This window comes from Pinus tabuliformis, chromosome Q (assembly GCF_031772625.1).
Source record: "Pinus tabuliformis cultivar Carrire ecotype Pingquan chromosome Q, CPIR1, whole genome shotgun sequence".
NCBI lineage: Eukaryota > Viridiplantae > Streptophyta > Pinopsida > Pinales > Pinaceae > Pinus > Pinus tabuliformis.
The window spans coordinates 1,356,643,357-1,356,655,193 of NC_142296.1; positions in this window are offsets into that span (position 1 = coordinate 1,356,643,357).

Genomic DNA, 11,837 nt, shown 5'->3' on the forward strand with positions numbered 1-11,837 from the left:
GGTAGTTGATGGACTTACCCAGTATGCACACTTTTGTGCATTATCACATCCATTTAAAGCTAGTATAGTTTCTACTACATTTATGGAAACAATTCAAAAGCTACATGGAAACCCAAAGATTATTGTAAGCGACAGATATCCCATTTTCACTGGAAATTTTTGGACAGAATTATTTTCTTGTCTTAGTACTCAGTTAGCTCATAGCTCTTCTTATCATCCTCAATCTGATGGGCAAACTGAGATAGTAAACAAATTTTTGGAAGGATATCTTCGTTGCTTTGTATCTGATACCAATTATTTGTTCTATGTTTCGATTCGACAATTCTTCTAAAGCAATATATCATAACGTTCACTATGAAGGCATTGAATGACCCTAGAACTCTAGCAAATATCTTGCATTTGAGAGTTCCTACCGACACATATTCTATTAATGAGCTTGTCGCTCTATGAGAAAACAAGATTGACAACAATATGGAGAAGACCTATATAGAAGAGAAAGAGGTCCTGAAACAAAATTGCAGATTAAAATTTCGAATATTTATCTTTCTTCCGAAATCATTTGCATACTTAATGAAAATATATTTTTTGAATACTTTTATGCATCTATTCGCTTGCATTGTGTGTCTTGACAAAAAATTATTAAAGTTAATTTATTCTTTCCCTTCCAAGAATATGTTTCCATACATAACTGATGGGTGAATCCCCGATAAAATAAGTCCTAGAACCCCAGCTGCAAATCTCCTCGGAACTTATGTACGGTTTTTCCCCATGTTATTCATCTAGGAATGTTTCCTCTAGGATGGAATTTTTCTCATTGACTAAATCGGCACCGAATTCGTATGTATCCCGCACATAACTAATATCACAATAAACATATCTTTCATTCATGAGTTCATCCTGAGGAAATATTGGTCGGGTAATCTCTACAAGACTTTCCTTCTCCTAGTCTTTTCTCCACAACACTTAACCGACCTCTTCATCCATGTCATCCCAGCTAACGTTCCCCAAATATTTTTTTCGAAACACTTCATGAGTTCCTTCCGACTTAGTTTCTCCTAGGATGGCAGCATTGCCACATCATCACATATGACTTCAAACCCATCATTTTGCACATTTTATTTGGCATATTCATATGGCCAACACCGTATTTGGAAAAGAGCACACGGTTATGATTACTATGTCTTTTCTCATTAATCTTCATTTATTATCCTTTTTTTACTTTATTTAGTAACACTTGATTAATTTTTTTCGTGAACTCATAGTAATTGTTTCCTTTGTGTGCAGCAGGCTAGCGCTCCATGACACCCAGTTGACCTCATCATCTAGGTCATCCTGACTAACATTCCCTCAATATTTTCTTGCAAAATACTTTATGAGTTCCTTTTGGCCTAGTTTCTCCTGGGGTGGCGACATTGCCACATCATCACATGTCATTTGAAGGTGATCATTTGGCACATGCTATCTCACATATTCACATGGACGACATGGAATTTGGAAATGAGCACATGGTTATGATTACCATGTATTTTCTCGTTAATTTGCATTTAATATCCTTTTTTCTATTTAGTAACACTTGGTTAATTTTCTCTATTTAATAGCACTTATTTAATTTTTCTTTGTGAACTCATAGTAATTCTCACCCTTGTTTGTAGTGGGCCAATCTGCAAGTAGTATCAATTCTTTAAAAAGGGATTCTCTTTTGCGTTTTGTGCAATCATCAATAATGGGAAAACCAGGGAAATGCTTTCCTCCTCCAATAATTAGAGGGTTAGTTATAGATGAATTCAATAATAAAATTCCTAAAACTAGCCTTTATTTAGATACAGTGATTACTCAAGACATCGAAAAATCAACCTGGGATGAAATTTACAAGTTAATTGAAAATGAATTGGAAGATGCTTCAGAGGAAGAAACTGGTGCAATAGTTCTTGATGATGCACCTGAGAAAAATAACAAATTGGAGTACAGATTAGTCGACGCAACAAGGTATGGGTTACATAAAATCATCACTAGACCAATATTGATGCCTTATAAAGACCTAATTCGATGGGCCATAGACTTCATCAATATTCCAAAATGAAAAATTATCACTCCAAAGGGTATAGTCATTGGGTCTTTCACGAGAAATGATATTTAGAGTATGTACAAACTGCTCACCCCTTGTTTAACTTTCTCTAAATTTCAATTAGAGATTTATTGTTGGTTTCATGCAAACATAATGCATAGAACTTAATAAAACCCTTCCCGCTTTAATAAAATATTGGAGAAATTTCCCCAAGAAACATAGGCAAGAAAATGCTCGTGATTATCCCATTTCTTCCCTTAGCTCTCCTTTCTATTATCTTGCTGCCATGTTTTGTTGTTTATTTGGTTGTAGAAATGTTAATCATTTTTCTGTTGATTGGGTCCCTATTATTCAAAGACATGTTGAGGTTAACAATTTTAATTGGGTTGAAATATTGTCAAATAACATTTCCGAACATGTCATCACATTTCGAGAAGACAAAACATCGACTCATAAACCTCCATTCTATATGTATTCTTTTATCATGGATGTCATCTATCGATCGATAGCCTTTCCAGCTATGGGATGGAAATGAACACTTTTCAAACCTACCCCTATCGATATATATCACATTCAAATTTGGTAGGAAAATTAATTTCAAAATTTTTATGCCATTTTTCATTATGTTATGATTCATGTTCTTGAAGTCCTATTTGATAGCAAACCCCCCAATATTTCTCAACTAGCTATTGTTTGTCTAAAAAAATTGGAGATTGGTATTGTGAGGAGAACTTTACCTATATCAGGAATGTGATTTTCCTTGCTCCTACCCATGCTCTTCCTATATATGTTCTAGACAAACTCGTATGCAAGGAGGTTTCTTATCAGATAGTTGACACAAGAATTACTCATGAATTAAAAAAGGCGTCCAAAAGGTTTTGCCTTGAATTCCCTATTCGAGTGGGCTTGTAATTATTATGAATTATCCTCATGGAGAAAAAGAGCTAGTTCCTTTTGAAGCTCTAAGGTTAGATACAAATCCTCTTAAACACCATGAGCCTAAGAAAGAAGTTGAAAAGGTCGTTGTATCCTTTGGTATTAAAAGGTATATTCATGAAAATTATGGATTTCATGATTTATTTAAATCTACATCCTCTTGTCTAGATGTGCTTGCAAGAGTGAATCAATTACCACCAAACCTACAACATGATTTTATAATCTACAAGGACAATAGGAGAGCCACATTTCCTCATATTTTATAATCACCTGTCAGTGGAAGAATTGCAGTACATGATTCTAGTTCATCCATGCAATTGAGTGCAACTATGAATTATACCACCGAGAGAATAATAAACATAAAAAATCCTCACCAATAAGTTCTTGTGAAGACGGCTCGGCCTAAAGAAATTGCTACTAAGAAGGTTAAAAATCAATCAACTAGTGTCTAGAAGAAATCCCTCATTAAGAAATATAAAGATATAATTGTTGATCCTATAAAAGAAAATACTCCTGAAGAAATCATCCTTTCAAAGTAGAAAATTTCATAGAAGATTGTGTTTCATCGGGAAAATATCCATGAACTCATTATTGATCCTATAATGGACAAATAATGGTAGTTGCATAATCAGATAGACTCAACATATGTTACTCAAGTTGAAACTCAATCTACACCAAACCCAGTTTCTAGTTATTTTTCTACCCAAGTTATTGAGAAACAACACATGGAAATGAACTCTCCAGTTGTTATAGGCACTACTCTCTCTAATCCTAATGTTGTTGTCTCAACTCCTAGTATCATTTTTCATGTTCCAGAACAAGTATCTCAAAAAAATAATGATTTTGAATTTCAAATTCAACAAATGCCTCCAATTGAAGTGTTTTAAAACGCTAAGAAACAAGCCATTTTAAGGAAGAGTAGGAAAAAAATAAGGATTTCAAAAACAAAAAGTTGGTTTGCCACCTTTGTCTGAGCAACAACATTAGAAACTATTTGGGAAGCTTCTTCTTCCACCCCAGATGAAGATTTTAAAGAATTGGCACAATATGTTGGAGCCTATGCTAATGCAAGCATCCATAAAGCAACTAAAGTTAAAGAATTCATCAAGCAAAAGGTTGAGAAGATAGTCCTATTGGAACATGACTATTCAATATTGAAGGCACTATTAAATGATCAGGTTGTTGAAGTGAAAACTAGGTTAGAAGAAAATGCAAATCAGAAAGAGGCTCAGGCTAATGAATTGTTGCAAAAAATAGAAGCCATAAAAGCCAATGTAAATAACCTAGTGAAATTCAAACACAACTCATTCAGTAATAATAAAACCTTCAACATGTCTAGATACAGTTTTGTGATCATTTGGGAAAATTATAGGTTATAGAAATACAGGTTGATGTTTTAATCAATGAGTTTTATGACATCAAAAATTTATTTAAAAATTCAAGAAACTTAAGGAGTTGTTGCAATGGTCAGGGGATCCAGACAAGAATTCTTCTGACCTACCCACTATTAGCAAGTTTCAAAATTCTGTTGTAATGCATTCATGGAAAGCTCAGTTGCACACTCTCAAACCAATGGTAGAAGATGCATAAAGGCTCTAAGACTCACTTATCCAATCGACTATGAAATCACTGAAACACACTAAAATGATGATTATATATACATATGATCTTCTTCCTGAAGCTGACAAATTAAGGCTTGAAGTATAGGAAAATAGGGAAGATTTCAAGAAAATAATTGATCAATTGACATCTATCAGCTTCAATAAAATTTGGGAATTATTCATTAAACCCTTCAATGAGTATCGAAGCACCAAGGTACTGAACGAACAAATTATTTAGATATTGTCTGTACTAGAAGCTTGGATTGTGACATGTCAAGTCAACATTCGTCCACAGTCGCCAACTAAGTTGGACAATCTTCTCAAAATTTATTCTTAGTGGCAAGCCTTCGATTAGTCTTTTTCATCACTTCACCTACTAAAGGATTATCTCTTTTTAGTGTTACTGATGCAATTGTTTACTATTTTCTTTTACTATGTTTTACTTTGGTTGAGGGAATATCTAACTTATGGTTAGTCCTTTCATATTTTGAAAAAATATTCAAGACTCTTTGGAACCCATGTTTAAGGGTTCTGAAATTTTGAAAAAAGGGCTTTGTTGCACTACTATGCATTGCTCTTTTAAACTGAAGAATTGAGCCATTTTGATTCTATGTTTAGAAAGAGTAAAATGAAGTTATTACTTTTATTAGTTTTGCTTTTAAATTGATATTATGCTTGTCCTTTTGATTGTTGAAATATTTATTGTAAATTTTGATGTATTTCTTTCTTTGAGTAAACAAGATCTCGAAATTGAATGTGAATGAGTTAACATAAATTCAACTTCTTTATTAGCAACAGTTTGTTAAACTAAACCCTTGGATTATTTTTTCATAGAGGGATATGAAGACTCTTATTCATTCTATTTAAACAAAATTTCATTTATTTTTTTAATTTGAATTTCATTTAATTTGTAATTTTCTTTAAGTTTATTATTTCAAGTTGTAAATGTCATTTTTAAAATTTAATTTAGATATTAATGTAATAAGTATATGGTTGTTGTGGATGTCATTCTTAAAATAAAAATTTAAAACATTAATGTAATAAGTATATTGTTGTATAGAAAAAATTATTTATTTATTTATGTGAAAAGGATAAAACTAACTATATGCACCCAAATAAATTATAACTAGGAACAGTATTTTGTTCGATGTATGTAATCAAAGATTTTGTTGAACAACAATGATTTTCTTACTTTCAAATATATATTTACCATTGAATATTTATGATTTCAATATCTTTTATAGATTTTTACAATCTTATATGCAAAATGCAAAGTATTTAAAAAACCAAACAAAACTAGATGCATGTAATTCATGTGTCCAGAAAAAACACAGTGGCATGCCACCACGTGACTCTTATTGATATTTTTGATATTTTTTTATTGGATAAAAATAAACTTAAAAAATTACTATTTGAAAGATACAAAGCATATATATAGAATAAACATTCCCTTTATTTCAAAATTTATTTATATATAGTTTCTTTTTTTAAATCCCTTATATTGAAAATAAAAGTAACACGATTTTAAAGAATGATAATATAATACTTGGTTCATAGTAACTATGTAAATTGATATTGAAAATGATAAAAAAATTAAATTAAAAAAAAAAAAAAGTAAAATTATATAAAATGATTTTGATTAATTTATTATTGATGATGATGATTAACCTTTACTTATAAGGTAAAAGATTACTCACAACTCTTTAGTATTTTATTTCTATATTTAAGTGAAGCATTAAGTGAAAAGAATTAAGTGAAGTATTCCATGATATCCATAGTTTTGTTGAAAAGGTCAAGAAGGTTGGTGGTGTGAAAAATATTTTGATATTTAGATCTATTGTGAGTGTATGTTATGCTCTTGTCCTGCGAGAAGATGCCAAAATACCAAATATACGAATAAATACAACCCAGAACACGGAACAAAATGAGAAAAACAGCAAGTATTTTATTATTCAGAGATGAAAGCAATGTTCACTTGCCTCTTCGAGGGGGCAACCTCCAACAGAGCAGAGCTCGATTACAAAATAAGACACAACGCCCTCAATGGGGAGTCTCTATCCTTTATATAGGATTCATACATGTAATACCATGGGTCAGTACCATGGTTCTCTTAATACCATCTATCTAATACCATGGCCCGATTGCAACTAACTATGATCCCTTTCTTTAAATACGGGTCAACCACTTACAATTATTAATATGGGCTTTATTGACCCTTTAACTAACTATAACTATGACTCAACCCTATTACTTAAATAAGGGGGTTAGGGTTGGACCCTAACATTCCCTCCCCCATAAAAACAACCTCGTCCTCAAGGTTGGAGCTGCAGAAACTGCTGAATAATAGTGGCTAGTTCCTAGGTCGCATCTTCTAGAGAGGTGTCTTTCCACTTGATGAGGACTTCCTTGAACGAGCGACTGCGCAGATGTCATTCAAGCATGTCAAAGACCTGTTCAGGTTGGAGCCAGAGTGAACCTTCTTCATCCAATTCAGGTAGACTGGTTTGAATGCTGCAATTGTTCCCCACCACTTTCTTGAGGCATGATACATGGAAGACGGGATGGATTTTTGCAGTTGGTGGCAAGGCTAGCTTATAGGCTACTTCTCCAATGTGCTAAATTATTTGATAAGGTCCGTATAATTTTAGAGATAATTTCTAACAACCCTTGTCTTTGAGTGATGTTTGCTTGTATGGTTATAGCCTCAAGAATACCTGATCCCCTTCTTGAAATGTGTGCTCTGAAGAATGTTGGTCTACATGTTGCTTCATGCGATTTTGATCTTGATGGAGATTATCTTTGAGACAGGCTAGCATGGTTGCACAATTCTGTAGGAGTTGATCCACTGCTTGCACCTTAGAGCATCCAAGGATATAAGAAGTAGGTGAAGGGGGGAGTTGACTACTTCATATGGAGTCATCTTGGTGGTGGCATGATAGTTAGTATTATACCACCATTCAGTAAGAGGTAACCACTATACCCATTCATGTTGCTTTTCTGAAGTGAAGCACCTGAGGTAGGTCTCCAAACATTTGTTGATTGCTTCAGTTTAACCATCAGTTTGGGGATGATAGGAAGTACTTAGTTGGAGTTGGGTCCCTTGTAGCTTGAAAAGTTCTTGCCAAAAGTTACTAGTGAAGATTGGGTCATGATCAAACACAATGAAAGTGGGCATGCCATGCAATTTGAAGATCTGGTCCATGAAAGATTGAGCCACCAAAGTGGGGGTAAATGGGTGGGGTAGGGCGTAAAAATGAGCATACTTAGAAAGTCTGTCCACAACCACCATGATGACTGACTTGTTGCCTAACTTTGGAAGACTAGTAATGAAATCCATAGAAACATCCGTCCAGATTGAGGCAGGGATGGGCAATGGTTGTAAGGTACCTGGGGACTTGACTGTTTCTCCTTTGTGGTGTTGACACACATCACATTCAGCTACAAAAGTAAGAATGTCAGTTTTCATGCCTGTCCAAAAGAAGGAACGACAAGTGCGAGCATAAGTCTTCTGAAAGCCTACATGGCCTGCAGTGGGAGATGAGTGCAACTCTACCAAAATGTGCGTTTTGAGGGTGGATGTTGGTGATATCACTACTCTATCCTTGTAGCAAAGAATCTCATCCTTCCAAGAGTAGCCCACTGTGGAATTAGGATCTGCTCGCAAGTTATTAATGAGTTTGGAGAGAGAAGGATGTGAAAACCATTCCTTGCGGGCTTCTTCAATCCAATCTGGAATGGGAAGAGAGATTGCTAGCAGGGTGTTGTCATCCTCAAATTGGTGTGATAAAGCATCCGCTACTACATTTTCATGCCCTTTCTTGTAAATTATCTCATAATCATATCCCAGCATTTTGCCCAGCCATTTATTTTGTTGTGGCGAGGATAGATGTTGCTCCAAAAAATATTTGAGGCTTCGATGGTCTATGCAAATTTGGAAATGCCGCCCCAATAAGTATGGTCGCCAAGTATCTACTGCTTGTAAGATGGCCATCATCTCCTTCTCATAGGTAGATTTTCCTAGATGTTTCCCACTTAGTTGTTGGATGGTGAAAGCCAAGGGTCTACCTTCCTGCATTAAGACAGCCCCAATACCCATACCTGAAGCATCACATTCAATCACAAAAGATTTGGTGAAGCTGGGTAGTGCCAATACAGGAGTGGAACACATGTCTTGTTTGAGAGCCATAAACGCTTGTTGTGCTTCATCAGTCCAAAGGAATGAATTTGTATTGAGAAGGTGAGTGAGGGGTCTAGCAATGTGACCATAATTGCGGAAAAATTTGTGATAGTAGCCTGTGAAACCCAAGAGTCCTCTCAAACTCTTCAAGGTCTTTGGTTGGGGCCAATCCTCCATTGCTTGGATCTTTTTGGGATCCACCCTGACACCTTCACGACCCACAATGTGGCCCAAATACTCGAGTTCTTCCATGCCAAAAGAGCACTTGGACAATTTGACAAATAATTTATGCTTCCGGAGCAGTTGCAAGATCAGGTCTACATGCTAAAGATGTTTTTACCAGGTGAGGCTGTAGATGAGAATGTCATCAAAGAAAATGAGGACAAATTTTCTAAGATATGGTTTGAGTAGGTGATTCATGAGGCTCTGAAAAGTGGATGGGGCATTAAAAAGACCAAATGGCATGACCAGGAATTCATAATGGCCTTCATGAGTTCGGAAAGCAGTCTTGGGAATGTCTACTTCTTTCATGCGTATTTGGTGATAGCCCGAGCGAAGATCTAGCTTAGTAAAGAATTGAGCACCATTTAGTTCATCCAACAAATCATCAACAACCGGGATAGGGAATTTATCTTTGACCGTGAGTTTGTTGAGGGCCCTAAATTCTGGGCACATGCACCATTCCCCATCTTTCTTGAGCACCATGACCACGGGTGATGAATAAGGACTGATGCTAAGACGAATGACATTGGCTTCTAGGAGTTCCTTGATGATGTTTTCAATTTCATTCTTTTGGGCGAAAGGATATCTATATGGGAACGCATTCAATGGTTGTGCCCTTGGGACCAAAGTGATGCTATGATCATGTTCCCCTCTAGAGGGTGGAAGCTCATTAGGTTTGTCAAAGACCTGCGAGTGGCAGTTTAAGACCTGTTGCATCTCAGGATGAATATGAAGAGTAGTGGGCTCGATGGCTTGGATGGCAATAAATTGGGTGTTAACTCCATGATGGCCCTTGTTAAATAACTTTTCCATTCGATGTGAGTTGATGATAGAAGGAGCACCTGCATGGAGTCAGCGGAGGGTATGCATGTGTTCATTCTGCTTAAATCTCATATATAACTCCTGGAAATCCATTGTCATTGGGCCTAGTGTGTGGAGCCATTAGCACCCAAGACAGTGTCACAACCACCCATGTCGATGGAAAACATTTGGGTTTTTAGGTGGTAATCTCCCATCTGAAGTTTGATATTTTCACAGTGGCCTTCACATTTCATTGTCCCCCCATCAGCAATTTGGACCTGGAAATTAGAGACTGCTCTGACAAAACAATGAACAACTTCGGTGACTCTTTGGTGGATAAAGTTATGGGTGCCGCCACTATCAATCAATACTACTATAGGGTGATGTTTAAGAAAACCTCTGATTTTGAGAGTTTTGGGAGTAGAAATGTCTGCCAAAGCATGGAGCGAGATAACTAGTTCTTCTGGCGTAGCTGGGAGCTCATTGTCCTACTGGTTGTCCTCATCTTCCTCTTTTGGTCCCTCAAAGGGTGGGGCTTCCTCAAATGAGTTGTGATCAGTAACATCAATTTGAAATAATTTGGGTTCCTTGCATTTATGCCCCGGGGAGTATTTGTCATCACAGTAGTAACACAATCCTTACTGTCTTCTTTCAACCATTTCTACGGGGGACACCTTTTGAACCTTAAGTGTTTGGGTAGTGCCCTAAGCTTGGGTGGGGCATCTCTTGGCTATGAAATTTGGACGAAGCGATTGGGTAACTAAAGCACGTTCCACTTCAATAGCCTTTTTGCAAGCTTCCATCCATGTGGATGGGTGGTGCATCTGGACGTGGGCTTGGATGGCTTCTTTGACACCACTTATAAAACATTCCAAGTAGAATTCATCTCCCATACCTATTGTGTGGATGACCAACGTCTCAAAGTTTGTAATATAGTCATTTACTATGCATGTCTATCAGAGCTTAGTAAGACGACCCAAAAAATTAGATTCGCAGTCAAAGCGGTCCCAAATGGATTTTGTGAATGCCTGCCAAGTAATTTTCCCTAGATATCATTTTTGATGCCACTGCCACCATTTCCATCTCTCTTGGTCCAAGTAAAGGCCTCCCACATGTAGTTTAGTTTCATCTCTACGATGTTATTCAGAGTGAAATATTGGTCCATTTGTGCTAACCATACTGCCGGATTAGAGCCATCAAATTTGTACATGTCTAGCTTGGGTGGTCAAGGGTGGGAATGTTGGTGATTTCCATGGAAGCGAAGGTGATGGCTAGATTTGCCTTCAAGGTCTTCGTGAAAACCATGTGTCTCTGATTGCAACCTCGACTTTCCCCTTGTGACTATGTCCATGAATTGTTGCATCTGGTCTGCTAGGTGCTTGAAAGAAGCCAACTCTTTTTCAAGGCTCTCGATCTTCTCGTTGGCCATGGCTTGAGCTCTAGTTTCTACCATACACCGATCCTGGTCACTTGTCGTTACTTTGAAAAAAATTGGAACCACTTGAAAATTGAAACTGATAGGTAAATGGTACCACCTCGATCAGCTCGTTGTCCTGATTTTTTTTTTTTTTTTTAACTCTAAAAGGATTTTTACTCCCCGCTTGTCAATGTTGCAGTGGCCAATTCCCAGAAAACTTAATCCTGTCCAATGTCGTATGAGAATCACTCCAGGGTATAGGAGCCACAAGCCTCCCTGCACAAATGGACAGATCTGCCTGTGAAACCCTCAACTATTGAATGTGATTTGGACTGCGGCAACGAAAAACTCCAACTACTAGATCTAAATGGTACTATGGCGATAGACCTTGAACTGGTGGATCTGATTGTTGCGGTGACGACATAACCCCAACTGCTAGATCTGATCTGGCAAAGAAGATAATGGGCGATCTTCAGAGAGATGAGGGAACTATGGTCTCAAGGAGTTTTCAGTGGTACAAATCGCAATATACATAAGGGTCCAACAGTAGTACTCGACCCAATCTTTCAGGGCACTAACTAAGGAGGATCAACCATATTATTGGAAATAATACTGAGA